Source organism: Lissotriton vulgaris, chromosome 3_1 (genome assembly GCF_964263255.1).
Source record: "Lissotriton vulgaris chromosome 3_1, aLisVul1.2, whole genome shotgun sequence".
NCBI classification, from domain to species: Eukaryota; Metazoa; Chordata; class Amphibia; order Caudata; family Salamandridae; genus Lissotriton; species Lissotriton vulgaris.
In genome coordinates, this window is record NC_141689.1 from 1,641,324,184 (window position 1) to 1,641,339,281 (window position 15,098).

Sequence of the window (15,098 nt, forward strand, 5' to 3'; positions counted from 1 at the left end):
ACAGTTAGCCTGCATCCAGCTCCCTATATGACCCATGCAGTCTTGAAACCCGGAAGCCATATCCATAGCCGGGCTGTTGATAGACACAACAATCTGTGTGTCATCAGCCTAGGACACCAGCGAGAACAGAAGCTTCTAATCAGTTTGTCCAAGGGGGCGACATACAGGTTAAAAAGAGTGGGGCTCAGTGACGAGCCCTGAGGGACTCCACAAGGAAGCGAGAAATAAGGGGAAATTAATACTGCATGAGCCACTGATTGCGTCCTGTTGGACAGAAAAAGATCTAAGTAGGAGGAGTGCTTTAGCTCTTATCCCTAGCAAGGCAAGGCTTTCAACCAACACGTCATGATTGACCGCGTCAAATGTCGCAGAGAGATCTAATAGGATAAGGGCAGCACTAACCCCTGTGTCAAGGGTCTTGGAGGCTGTTGAAAGAAACTAAGGTATCAACGGTCTGTTAAAGATTTTTTTTCTCAAGATTTATCTAGAAAAGCAAGCTATTTATAGAATGACCTCAAGTTTTCGTTGCATACTTGTGGGACCTTTGTGGAACAGTCCTCCCCACAATTTTTTTACATTCAGTTGTGTGAAATGAAAAACAGTCTCTAGGAATGTTTTTAGTAAGGGAAGGGCAAAAGAGAGACTTCAATGAGATATTTCGCTCTCAAGGTTTTCTCTCTTAGGCTTTTCTTATCAGCAAGGCTTGAGACTTACAAATTAATACCTTATTAAGTATTGACTTTTTACCTACTAGAACTGTATATTACTTCAATCCTCCACTGAATTAACTATAATTCTGGGTGGATAGATGAAACATTGCAATTCTTTGCTTCTATCCAAAGATTATTTTCAGAGAATTCTCATTGGGTGTACTTTTCCATGAAAAAATAAAGTTCCTGAACATTATTTTTTCTTATTTATCAAACCTCCCTACTATGTATATCCACAAGACAATTCTACTGTGCTCTCAATAGAATATATAAATAGCCTGGACAATCTACATAGAAGCTATTCTCAGCTACCTCATTTATTGAGCAATAAAGAACACTTCTGACTTAAACTCATACCTCAGTCAGAAGTCATTAATTTCTCTAACTTTCTTTCTGAGCTACCATAGCCAAATCATACCTCACTACGGAAGGGATTAACATGAGTACAGAGCATAAATTCCACGGTGTGCGAAAAACAGCAGCACTGAAGGGAAACTCTTCCACCATATTGTCTATAACATTGAGAGTCAAGCAACTAAAGAATGCCGAAGACCACTTCAACTGGCAATACAGTAAGAGACACTAAAGAGCAGTAGTCAAGAACAAGTACAGTCTTGATACCAGTGACCCTTAGTTTTAGCCGAAATGTACTCCGAACAATCTCAAACATATCGCAAACATAGGACAGGCCTTCCATTTTTATGTGTGGAGTCTCCGCCATGTGTGTGTGACTCCACAGTCACAGAGGCATTGCTTGTACAATGTGTCTGTCAATAGCAAAAATTCATATCTTTTACACTAAGGTGTAAATTTGGATAATGCCTTCCTTCTGCTTTCTACAAATCTTCTGCACTACTACTAGCACTTTTTAAGTCCTATCTGAGTACCTTGATTAGGTAACACATCTTTGCCAATTCTCACCAAGACAAATATACTAGCCTACCACAACTAACATAAAAAGATACCAGCTTTCGTGATAGTGATTTTCTAACATCTATCGAATTAACCACCAAAAGAGTCAGCCACCTGCATTTGGGAATGAGAATACAGCATCTGCATTTCCACCCACGTAAGAACGTGGGCCAGATATTCCCCAAAAATGGCACATACACTTTCTGTGACCTTAACTGTACAACTTTATCTAGCATGCTCAAACTCAGGAATATTATTCAGTCTCATTTCAAATGCATGCATGAACCCACTCAGTTTAGAGGCACTAACCCAAGTACAAAACAAACTGTACAGAACATGTAAATGGCACCTTCCGGGAACACCTTTATTTCTACCTTCACTGCATAAATGTACTTGAGTTGTTCTTCACTTGCAATATGCAGTGTGGAAAACCTTACAGATCTATATTTGTCCTCTGATATTTATTCAGGTTATTTTCAAAATTAAGAGCTGTTCAGCTTAATGGAGGAACCTCGAGAAGTGAAATTGTTTTTCCTTTTTGAATTCACTATTTGAGGCAATTGTTGCCTCAAGAATGTACTTTTGAAGTGGTTTTAAATTATTATATTTTATTTACTTGCTTGCTGTTGCTTGGTACTTATTATTGATGCACACTGATTTGAACTATATAAAATTGAACAACATTCATCATATGCAGTCTAAAAAAGTCAATGCAAGATGCCAAATGCATGTTGTAGTGAATACATGGACACGTTTTATGTCTTGTATATCCTCTATTTTTTTTGCCTGTTGGGGGAGGAGTATGCGTTAGGACATGTCACTGGTAAACAGTAAACTGGTAAACAGTCACATTGTAAATAGTAATTCACCCAAAGTGGATTTCCTAATTAGGAAAAACGAGTGACTGCTGAGATAATAAACCATATGGTTTTTCAATCAAGGGCTATGGATCTTGACGGATCACTGAAATAATATCTACTACCAAAATATCGAGTTCCCATAATATCGATGAAAAAATATCGAGGGACATAATATCGACTTTCTATCTTCACTAAGGTAAGTACAAAAATATCGAGTTTAAAATATCGAGTGTTTAAAATATAGACTGTCAAAATATCGATTTTTTTTTGTCTTTAAAATAAGTTAAAACTATTATAATATGAAATATATTTAATATAAACATTGTTAAAATTATTAAATAAATGTAACATTATTACATAATTATTGTAACTTTAAAAATTAATAATAATAATACATATACATATATATATATATATATAAATACATGTTATTAATAAAACATATAGAATATATTTACCGTAGCATAGCAAAAGGTTTAAATTTAATGTAACCACTCCAGTGGGTGCTACATTAAAGAGATCGTTGGATAGCGTACGGGTAAAAATTACTATTCCCACTTCAGTGGGTACAAGAGTAGGGAAAGCGTTGGATAGCGTATGGGTAAAATTTACTATTCCCACTCCAGTGGGTGCAACAGTAGGGAAAGCGTTGGATAGCGTAGGGGTAAAAATTACTATTCCCACTCTAAAGAGTGCAACAGTAGGGAAATCGCTGGATAACGTAGGGGTAAAAATTACTATTCCCACTCCAGTGGGTGCTACAGTAGGGAAAGCGTTGGATAGCGTAGGGGTAAAAATTACTATTTCCACTCCAGTGGGTGCTACAGTATGGTAAGCGTTGGATAGCGTAGGGGTAAAAATTACTATTCCCACTCCAGTGGGTGCAACAGTAGGGAAAGCGTTGGATAGCGTAGGGGCAAAAATTACTATTCCCACTCCAGTGGGTGCTACAGTAGGGAAAGCGTTGGATAGCGTAGAGGTAAAAATTACTATTCCCACTCCAGTGGGTGCAACAGTAGGGAAAGCGTTGGATACCGTAGGGGTAAAAATTACTATTCCCACTCCAGTGGGTGCTACAGTAGGGAAAGCGTTGGATAGCGTAGGGGTAAAAATTACTATTCCCACTCCAGTGGGTGCTACAGTAGGGAAAGCGTTGGATAGCGTAGAGGTAAAAATTACTATTCCCACTCCAGTGGGTGCAACAGTAGGGAAAGCGTTGGATAGCGTAGGGGTAAAAATTACTACTCCAACTCCAGTGGGTGCAACAGTAGGGAAAGCGTTGGATAGCGTAGGGGTGAAAATTACTATTCCCAATTAATTATTTTAAATTAATTACCAATTATTTTTTAATTATGTACCAATTAATAATTAATTTAAAAATATAATTAATTTACATAATTATTTAATTAAAATTAAATTACTTCCCACCCTATTCCCCTATAAACACACAACCCGCTATAGAAAATAAATTACTAAAAAGTTATTATTTATCAATTATTTATTTTTAATTAATTGCCAATTATATTTTAATTAATTACCAATTATTATTTAATTAACAATTAGACTAAGTTTACATAATTAATTAATTATATTTAAATTACTTCCCACCCTATTCCCCTGTAAACACACAACCAGCTAAAGAATATGAATTACTAAAAATTCTTTATTTATCAATTATTCATTTTTAATTAATTAACAATTATATTTTATTTAATTACCAATTATTATTTAATTAATAATTAGATTAAATTTACATAATTAAGTATTTATAATTAAATTACTTCCCACCCTATTCCCCTATAAACCCACAACCCGCTACAGATTTATATTACACAATTATTATTAAATATTAATAACTTACCTTATTTTCGATATTTTTGTTGTCTATATTTTATCTAGTCTATATTATGTCTAGTCTATATTTTTGATTCGATATTTTGGCTATTCTAGTCGATATTACTCGATATTTTTGTTGTCTATATTTTGTCTAGTCTATATTTTGTCCAGTCTATATTTTTTACTCCATATTTTGTCCAATCGATATTTTGGAATCAATATTATGTCTGTTTACCGATCTTGACATTACTCACTTTTCATCAAAATGTATCACTTCTTCAATAGCTGGCTGTTGGAATGTTAGAAATGAAATGGCTGCCATTACTGTTTACTGTGAAACATTAGAGATGTTCGGGAAATGAACTAAAAAAGCTATATATAGGGGGCACCAGAAAGGCATGCTGTTAGTCTAACTTTTCGAATCTTGCAGGACTCTCATGGGATCGTAAATAGTAAAAAGGAGTAGATGAGTTCCCAATACACTCCGTTAGCATGAATGCATAGTATGGTCTTTGTTTTTGAGAGGAAGTGTGTAAGACATAAGTACTGTTAGGATTAGAAGGTTAATTCCTTTAAAACTTTTATGATCTCGGGAGGCTCTCACTGGATTGTGAAATTTCAGAAAGGAGTAGGTGTTCTTTAAATACACTGTACTATGCACACTTGCTTTTTTAGGAAGGCGTATTACCGGAGATGGTGTTTATCAGAGTCTACTATTAGCACCCATCAGCTTGGAAAGAGTTGTGAGTAGAGTTAAGGCTCTTCCCACACTCCTATGCATACCCATCATCAAAGAGAGGAGTTTAAGTAAGTTGTTTGTGCTACTGCTTCCACCTTAAGAAACTTACTCGTTATAGAACATGTCATAAGTGGTATTATATGTGAGGTCATAAGCAGTACATGACAGGGGCGCAAGTTATAGTTTGTGTTGCTTCTTATGACTAATTAATTTCCGTGTTTTTTTACTTCAAACATCAGGTTAGACACTGGGAATTTCCCCTAACTAACAAAAACAGATCTTTTTTTCAGACCTAACTCTCCCTCTCTCTCTCTCTCTCTCTCTCTCTCTCTCTCTCTCTCTCTCTCTCTCTCTCTCTCTCTCTCTCTCTCTCTCTCTCGCTCTAACTCTCTATCTGTGTATGAATATATATATGCCAGTAGGTAGTTATAGTTAGAACCTAGTTTCCATAGGAAAAGCATTTTTGATTTGCTAATAACTTTGCCGTTGTTTGACAAATCTTCGCGAAATCCTCTAAAAAAAGGTCTATCCAGGTCAGATCCTATCTTGAAAGTTTGGGGGTGATTCGTCAAGCGGGGGCTGAGAAAAAAAGGGGGGGTCCCAGAAAGTGTTTTCTCCATGTTAATTTCCATTGGAAATTTTAGCCAAGGCTACAGCCCAAACTGCTGAAGGGAATTTGGCAAAAAGGTAGCGCTTGGTTCAGAAAGCGACCTTTTTTAAAATGGTGTAAATCCATTCAGTAGTTGCTGAGAAATTCAAAAAATAAAAGCCAAGAAATCTATTTCCCGTAGGAAACTTTAGCCAAGGCTACAGCCCGAACTGCTGAACAGATTTACACCAAAACTGGCAAAAAAGTAGTTCTTGGTTCAGAAAGTGACCTTTATTAAAATGGTGTAAATCCGTTCAGTAGTTGCTGAGAAAATAAAAAAATAAAAATATTGATATCTAGGGGCGCTGTGTGTTCGCGAACCCACCCAACCAAGAGCTTCATTGTAATTGGCTGACACCACTCCAACCAGGAAAGGTAGGCAGCCATCTTGCAAATCAGTAGATCCGAGTCACAAGAAAACAGTAAAAGAAAGTAAAAAAGGAAGAAAAGGGGGCAGGGTAGAAACACCCTGACCCCCTAGGCCTGCTCAGGGGGTCCCACCCCCACTTCATTTAAATGAGGCCCCAGGTGGGACAGGTCCCGGGGGCAATCATATAAGTATACCACCACCTCCTCGGGGCTAAGTTAATTAGGAGCGGGAGGGCACATTGCCCTCCCGCAGCCCCGGAGACCACCACCCCGGGGCTTTGAAAATAGAGGGGAGGGGTGTGAAGCCCCCCTTCTGGAGTGCTTGATGGCCCTCGGGACCGCCACCCCCCAGGGCCGGCTCCTGCAATGTCCTGGAGTGTCCACCCCCGGGACATTGCCGTTTGCTATGACAGGGGTGGGAGCATGGATCCCACCGTGTGATAGCAAACCCTGGTTTGCTTTGTTGAAGCAGGAGGAGGAAAACCTCCTCTCTCTTCAATGAAGGAAAGCAGAACAGCTTTTGGACAAGGGAAGATGCATGTTAGCAGCTCCCGTTGCCCAAAAGGAATGCAGGCTCCCGCAGGCGGCGTGGAGCCGGCAGGACCTGTGGGGGCATTGGGGATCCCCCCACGGTCCCCAACAGAGAGGCCAGGCCCCGGGGCATGGGGTCGCCGGAGCCAGAAGTGGCCCCCCTCCCTTTTGAAAAAAAATAAATAATAAAGATGGGGAATGCCTCAGGGGATGCGGTCCCTGTGGTGAATATAAATTAATGAAAGTGAATTTATTTTTTTCAAAACAGTTTGGAGTCACGACCCTAGCACACCCCCTAGTGTGAACTTTGGAGCTGCGACAGGCCCCGCGACACACTTCTCTGGTGATGTGACAGCGACCCCTGCGGTGGCAACACGCTTCTCTAGTGATGTGATGGCAAACAGCTACGACGAAGACACGCTTCTCCGGCGATGCAACGGCAACAGTTGCGACAGCGACATGCTTCATCTCGTTGAGTCGCGCTACTAGCTCTCAGCGACACACAGTGTGGTGGTGAAGTATTGTAGCCCTGAGACTTCAGCAGAAGGCAAGCACAAGTTTCAAGCCCTTGGAGAAATATTCTGCAAGATGATGAAAGTTCCTTAAAAGTTCTTTCTCCTTTCCTTGGCAATGAAGACACCACTGCAGGCATACCCAGAAAACAGCACACTGGCAGAGGGGCAGTCCAAACTCCTGCAGCTTTCTTGGTTCTTCTCTGATGTGCAAATCCATAAATTGGTGGCTAAGACGTGACAACAGAAAGGGGGTACAGTCACGAGAAATGATTCATGAAAATCAGTCTGGCTCTCAACTTATACCTTTACTTATTTCAAACTCTGCAGTAAAAGAAATTGGTAAAAAGGACACATGTGACAGTAAATCTATTCTGGCTTAACTGATCACAGAGGCTAATCACAAAGACTGTATTTTAACATATTCTACGGGGTTGAGACACTTTCAGCAGAGGTCTTTGTGTGCCCAGAAATTCTCTGAGGATAACAGTAATGGCAGGATAGCTCTAGTGGTTAATGCAATGGTTGGAGAGATCGGTATTTTGTCTAACTATGGTTTTGAAGCATAATACTTCATAGAGGGTTAATATATCTCCTGTAAACGTCACTATGTAGCATGCAGATCATCCTTTTTACTTATAGACAGGTAAGCAGGGTTTTGATTTCGACATATATGCTTTATTACTTGCAGGTAATACATTGCAACCTTTACAATATATCACAATAAGCTGTGAACCAGCAAAACAGCTGCTTGTACACTGCAAGGTATGTGTTTAAAACTTTCTTGTTTTCTTTCACAATTTGTCTTATAAAAATGCTAACAAGTGTTCCATTGCATAGTATTAAAGACTTATAAATACAGACACAGCCCATACACTGTTACATTTTAAATCAAGACTTCTTGTTTATCCCAGCCATGCACTCTTAACATATGTACATACATATAGCTTATATACAAGGGGTAAACAAAGTCAAAAACCTGCTTCAAATATTTCTCTTAAGTACTTGTAAAGTGATAGGTTTTGAACCTTTGTTTTCCTTCCATTGCTTTGGCTTATATGTATTAGGCTCTAGATGACCCCCAACCAGGCTCATACTTGAATAAAAGCAGGGCTGATGGCCATTTAAATGCAGCCTTTGTTTTGAGCCAACTTAAATTAAAAACTAAGAAAGCCCCTTCACAGGCTGCATATTCTTGTTTGTAATATGAAAACAGACAACCTGTAGGCAGAAATTACACTGAGAAAAATGGCAGCATATTTCTCTGGGTCCATCATGGATCTTGTTTCCAGCTCAATAATAGCGGCCTCCATCTAAATGCTTACATCAACCCTGCTGCTCTGTAAAATCTTGTCACAAGAGTATGTATCTACGATGCAAAACTGTCTCAAGACCCTTTTACATAGAGCTATATGTGTGTAGTGCAAGTCCCAAGATCGTTGCCAACACTTCTTAGCTCAAGTGTTGGCAGACAATCAGAGCTCTGCAGCTTTCTGCACAGGCTCATCATTATTTACACAGACTTTGCGATTGTAGATATACAAATTCCGATTTCCTTTAATATTTCTCAAACTACTGAATGGATTTACAGCAAATAACAAAAAGCACGATCTGAGGACCGAAAGCTAGCTTTCTACCACATTTGGTGTAATTCTGTCTAGTTGTTTGGGCTGCAGGCGTGTCTAAAAAATCTATGAGAATTAAGTTGGGAAACACATTTTTTTAACCCCCATTTTTCTCAGCCCCTGCTTGACGGATCACCTCAAACCTTTCCATGCACAACAGAAATCACTGGGCACTTTTTTGGAATCTTTTGTGAAGATTTGTCAAACAGCGGCAAAGAGATAGGCAAGTAATCGCTTTTCTTATGGAAACATTGTTCTAATTATAACTACCAATGTATATTCACAAAAAAAACAAAGCTTACAGGGACGTTATAGTTAGGGAATTGAATTAAAATAAACTTTCAAATTCATTGAAAAAAACGAAGGTTACAGGGATGCTATAGTTAGGCTCAGATTTCACTTTTACAAAACCATTGAAATTCAGCAGTTACAATAATAGTCATAATAATAATACTGACATTTATAAAGTGCAAACAGTTACCTCAAACACAGGTGCCCCAGTGCTCTAGCAGTAGGCGGCATGCAACAGTGACCAGAAAAGCAGACCCTAAGAACACTAACCTAATCTAAAGAGCCAGGTTTTCACTGCTTTCCGAAATAATGGCTCTGATTCAATATGGTGAAAATTGTTTGGCAAAGAGTTCTATAGTTTGGTATCCCCTACCATGAAAGATCTGCCACCTAGCTGAGCTTTCATAAAATGTGGAGTACAGAGCAGATTTAGAAAATTGGACCTCAATGAACGATTCTGCTTATAGCGACATAACTGCAGTTTCAGGTAACTAGGACATTTACCAATTGTCCGGAATGCCGAGGTTAAAGCTTTAACCCGATTCTTCTTGCCACCAGTAGCCAGGGGAGCTCTTTGATATGCAGAGAGATATGATGACGAAATGGTACACGTCCAATTAATCTCACAGCCACATTCTCTACCATCTGCAGTCTTCTAACTACGTACACTGGCAGGCCCAAATAGAGGCCATTTGCATAGTCTGCGGTACAAAAGGGGGTGGTAATGGACGGAGCATCTGAACCAATCAAACACTTACATCCAGTCAAAAGATCTGGGTTTAATCCATCACCATTCTTTAGCCCACTCTGCCACCCCAGTTCAGACATGGCTATATGCAAATCAGTCTGACCCTGTGCCTCATGGGAACAGTCCAGCCTGAACTGCCAAGCCATGCCTTCCCTGGACCGGAAACAAGCTTCCGAGGAACGGTTTCTGGCATTCCAGCCGTCTTCAGCCCGGCTTGCTTGAATCCAGTGGCAAAGTGAGCAAGAGACTCACGTCTGAGCATACCCTGCCACACTTATGGCGGCCAAAAGCGGTACAAAAGAGGGTGGTAATGGACGGAGCATCTGAACCAATCAAAAACTCACATCCAGTCAAAAGATCTGGGTTTAATCCATCACCATTCTTTAGCCCACTCTGCCACCCCAGTTCAGACATGGCTACATGCAAATCAGTCTGACCCTGTGCCTCATGGGAACAGTCCAGCCCGAACTGCCAAGCCATGCCTTCCCTGGACCGCAAACAAGCTTCCGAGGACCGGTTTCTGGCATTCCAGCCGTCTTCAGCCCGGCTGGCTTGAATCCAGTGGCAAAGTGAGCAAGGGACTCATGTCTGAGCATACCCTGCCACACTTATGGCGGCCAAAAGCGGTACAAAAGGGGGTGGTAATGGACGGAGCATCTGAACCAATCAAACACTCACATCCAGTCAAAAGATCTGGGTTTAATCCATCACCATTCTTTAGCCCACTCTGCCACCCCAGTTCAGACATGGCTATATGCAAATCAGCCTGACCCTGTGCCTCATGGGAACAGTCCAGCCCGAACTGCCAAGCCATGTCTTCCCTTGACCGTAAACAAGCTTCCGAGGACCGGTTTCTGGCATTCCAGCCGTCTTCAGCCCGACTTGCTTGAATCCAGTGGCAAAGTGAGCAAGGGACTCACGTCTGAGCATACCCTGCCACACTTATGGCGGACAAAAGCGGTACAAAAGGGGGTGGTAATGGACGGAGCATCTGAACCAATCAAACACTCACATCCAGTCAAAAGATCTGGGTTTAATCCATCACCATTCTTTAGCCCACTCTGCCACCCCAGTTCAGCCATGGCTATATGCAAATCAGTCTGACCCTGTGCCTCATGGGAACAGTCCAGCCCGAACTGCCAAGCCATGCCTTCCCTGGACCGGAAACAATCTTCCGAGGACCGGTTGTGAAATCCACATGCCCTCATCTTTCTTGAATGTGTTGCAAGGCCCCAGGGGATGGGGATCCGGGGCTGAAATCGGACAGGGGAGGGGTGTTGCGTGCCCTATCCCCCTAGAATATGTTGCCAGGCCCCAGAGGATGGGTCTCCCGGGACCAAAAGCAGCCTGGAGAGGGTAGCCATATGCCCCCTCCCCCTGAAAATACACCAGGCCTCTGGAATGGGGCCCCTGGGGCTGAAATCATTCCTGTGAGAGGTGTTGATTGCCCCCTCTCCATAATTTTAATTAGTGACCCTGGGTCCCCAGGGCCTAGCAAGGCTTCCCTTTAGTTCTGATAGTAGCCCTGGCAAATGGGGTCACCAGGGCCTAACAAGCTCAGAGAGGGGGACCAAATGGCCCCTTGTCCCCCTTGCTCCCAATTAAATAATAACGCCTTTGGGTATGGGTCCCCAGGGCCCAATAGAGGCCTGGGGAGGGGGCCATGTGGCCCCATCCTCTTTTAAGGAAAAGGCCCATTAGCCAATCCCTTGTGGTCGGGTGGAATTGGCTGCCTTTGGGGGTCAGCTACAGGTCTGCGTCCTATGGTCTGGTGCAACCCTTGTAATGCACAACTGAACACCCTGCGTGGGATTGACTGCATGCAGGGTTTGGCTGCAGGGCCTTGCCCTAGGCTATGCCCTGTAGTCAACTCCCTGCTTTGAACAGCCAGAGGCCAGAGGCCATGGAAATTGGTAAGTAGGATTAACGTATCATAATTAAATATTACTTTATGTTAAAAAAAACTTGAAATTCACTGAAAAAAACTCATGCCCTAAGGTAACTATAACTGGCCATGCACTGCCAAATACCCTACATATTACATCACTCATCACATCTCCCATGACATCATTGATCATGTTGGTGGAGCGAGCTATAGGTACATTAGGGCACGAGTTATAGTTACTTGAAATAACTATAACTAGTGAATTCCAGTGGTGTTTAGAGTTTAAAATGTTATGTTGTTACTGAACATTTCACCTAATCATAACTATTACTTTAACTTCTGTTTTTTAGCCTTAGCCACATTGTAGTTATTGTTAGGACGACCAGCGATAGAGAATTTTTTGATTTTAAGTCCTTCATAACTTTGCACCCGTTTGATGAATGTTCATAAAACTTTGCAGACCTGCTGCCCCATTTTGATTGTCAGAGTCTTGAAAGTTTTTCAGGGTTTCGTGATGTGGTGCAAAGAAGAAAGGGGGGGGCCCAAAACAGGTTTCAAACCCAATGCATTTTTTCATAGACTTTTGTATTTTGTGTAGCTCAAAAAACATCTGTCAGATTTTGCCGAAATACTGTGCGCAGTTGATTCATTAGGGTACATCAGGTAAGGTGGCTAAATATTTCAAATATTTAAAGCATTTATTTTTTGCTATATCCGTTGCTAAAGTAGTGTCGCAGTACTCCCCAGGTACATAGCGATGGCAAGTTATTCACTGATAGGGGTTACAAAAGTTAAAGGCAGCCATGTTGTTTTTTCCTTGAGTTTCCCTGGGTTCCGCTTTACACCTTGTCATGTAGTTAAATATTAGGTTTGGTATTTTTCCAATATCTATTAGCACATTATTACAGTGGTAATAGATAGGGAAAAATATTTATAAGTGTATATGTATTTTTTTTATTACAGAGTATCACGATACTACTGAGGTGCCATAGAAATATATATTTTTTTATATTTAGAAAACCACTAAAAGAGACTATGAGGCATATGTACAATGAAGTGACGCAGTGGGGAGTCAGTCTTCCAAGCTTCCTGCTGACTCTGCCACTTCAGAAACTCAGCCCTGCACCATATTTACAACAATATGGTGCCGCCTTGCGTTTCCCCCTGCGCCGACGTCCAATTTAGCAGCCTAGAGCCAACGCAGGAACCCTTGCACCATAGTGCAAGGTTATCTGCATTGAGGGGATGATTGTCTATGTGTAGAAAGGTCTCCCTTCCTGCACATAAGCAACCTTTAAATTATGTTTTGTAACTTTTATGTGTGCTGCTTAGTGCAGCACATATAGAAGTTGCAAGACGTACTTCGTTTTTTTAATTGTTTATGTGCAGGAAGGGTCACCTTCCTGCACATAGACAATCATCCCCTCAATGCAGATAACCTTGCACTATGGTGCAAGGGTTCCTGCGTTGGCTCTAGGCTGCTAAGTTGGACGTCGGCGCAGGGGGAAACGCAAGGCGGCTCCCCGTTTCACCTGTTTCAGACCAGGTATTCCCTGCTCCTGATTTTGGTGCTGCCTCCTATTTACGCCACCCTTATAAATAGGGGGTAGCGTCAATATCAATGGGTGTTGCAGTGAAACACCCACCTCAACACCCATTGCCCTCCTTTTTCAAGCTAAGTACAGCGTGAATGGGTGTCGTATTTACCAAACAGTGTTAAGTCATGTTAAGTGACTTAACGCTGCCTTGTAAATAAGGTGAAGCCCCTATCGCCATCACAATGCCACTAAAAGTGGCGATAGGGGTTTGTAAATACGCCCCTACATTTTGTAAATATAGTATGCTGAAGTGTATTTTCCAAATTTACCACATGCTGAAAAAGGGTACTGAGTAGCTCGTTTATTACTAAAATGTACTGCTCTAATTAAAATAAAATGTTGTTTTCTGCACAATGCTGCAAAAATATAGAGACATTTTTAAATAACAATGGTAACCTTAGGAAATAATTTTGTGATACAGTGGTAATATCTCGAAATTCCCTATTTATAAAACAAAATTGAGAGCTTTATAAGTATTTTGCAAAACTTATTATCACTTTAGTAAAGTGTTAATAAGTAGGGCAGACATACCAAACCAATTACTTATATCCAAAGGAATAACGCAGAATACGGCAAAAGTGTACCTAAATACAAAATGACTGCCTTCAACTTTTGTAAATGCAATAATTAGCCAATCAGTTCATGATTTGGCATCAGTATGTACCAAGGTAGTACAACAAAATGCACTCATATTTCGCAAACATCTTGCAATATAAAAATTTTATACGGAGCTTGGACGGTGGTGGAGATGGCCGTCTCTCGTCACACAGGATAGCGACTTTGCTGTATCCAGGAGACCTATAACACCAATTCTGCAGGTCTGCGACGCTGCTAACTGTACAGAACACCCAGGGGCAGTTTGGTGTGTCTTGAATGAGGTGAACGGGAGTCTTTGGGACCTCTCAGCAGCCGCCAGCTACACCGTGACTGAACACGAAATGGCGCCGACATACATGGAGCCCTAAGCCGGACCGCCTACCTGCTGGCCCCTGCCTCTGCACAGCTTGAACACTGTTGAGCCATAGTCACATCCCAGAGGTGAGCGCGACCCGCATATAATGCGCTATTAAAGATTTAACTTGATGGAGACTCACCGGCCTCACGTTGCAATACCCGCCTGACCTTGCAATGGCGGACACGTGGCTGCGATCCCGTTTCTGCTCCATCCCTGAAGGATAGCCGACCTCTCGAGACCCCTTCCGATCATTAAGTGACTGGTGCCCCATCGCTGCCTATGATTTCAGCGCTAAACCAGCATCGCAGTCTACAATCGAGTTTTCGATCCACATTGCCTGTCTTTAAAATGGCGGCTAAAGCGGAATAAAGAGGGTGCGCTAGGGCGCGCTGCACGCGAAGAATAATGCTGTCGGCTACTTCAGGGAGCCTCGATCTATGGCCAGGGGCTTCATAGCGCAGTGCTTTCCATCCTAAGCGTACATCTGGAAGGGCTGCATTTCATGCCAAAAAGAGCTGATTCGTGCCTAACCCTACCATCTCTGCCAGTGCCATTTCAGCCAGTGTCTATCAATGTCCCCATTCTTCAATGCCTGCTAATGTCTGTTATAGCATACTAGAGCCTGCAGCTTACTGAGGCCTGTTTCCTGAGCCCGTAACCTGTCTGACAAGAGTCTAGCCAGGAACTGATCAGGGGCTACCCACTACCTTCCGGCTCACAGGCTCTTTATACCACAACAGACACCATCCGACAACAAATGTCACTACAGCCAACCCTCTACGACAACTCTTGGTCCTCTGACCTTCCTACTGCGATCCTGCCTTCGTCGAGCAGAGTGTGTGTTCTACGCCTGCGGAGAGTGTGCTTTACGCCGACGG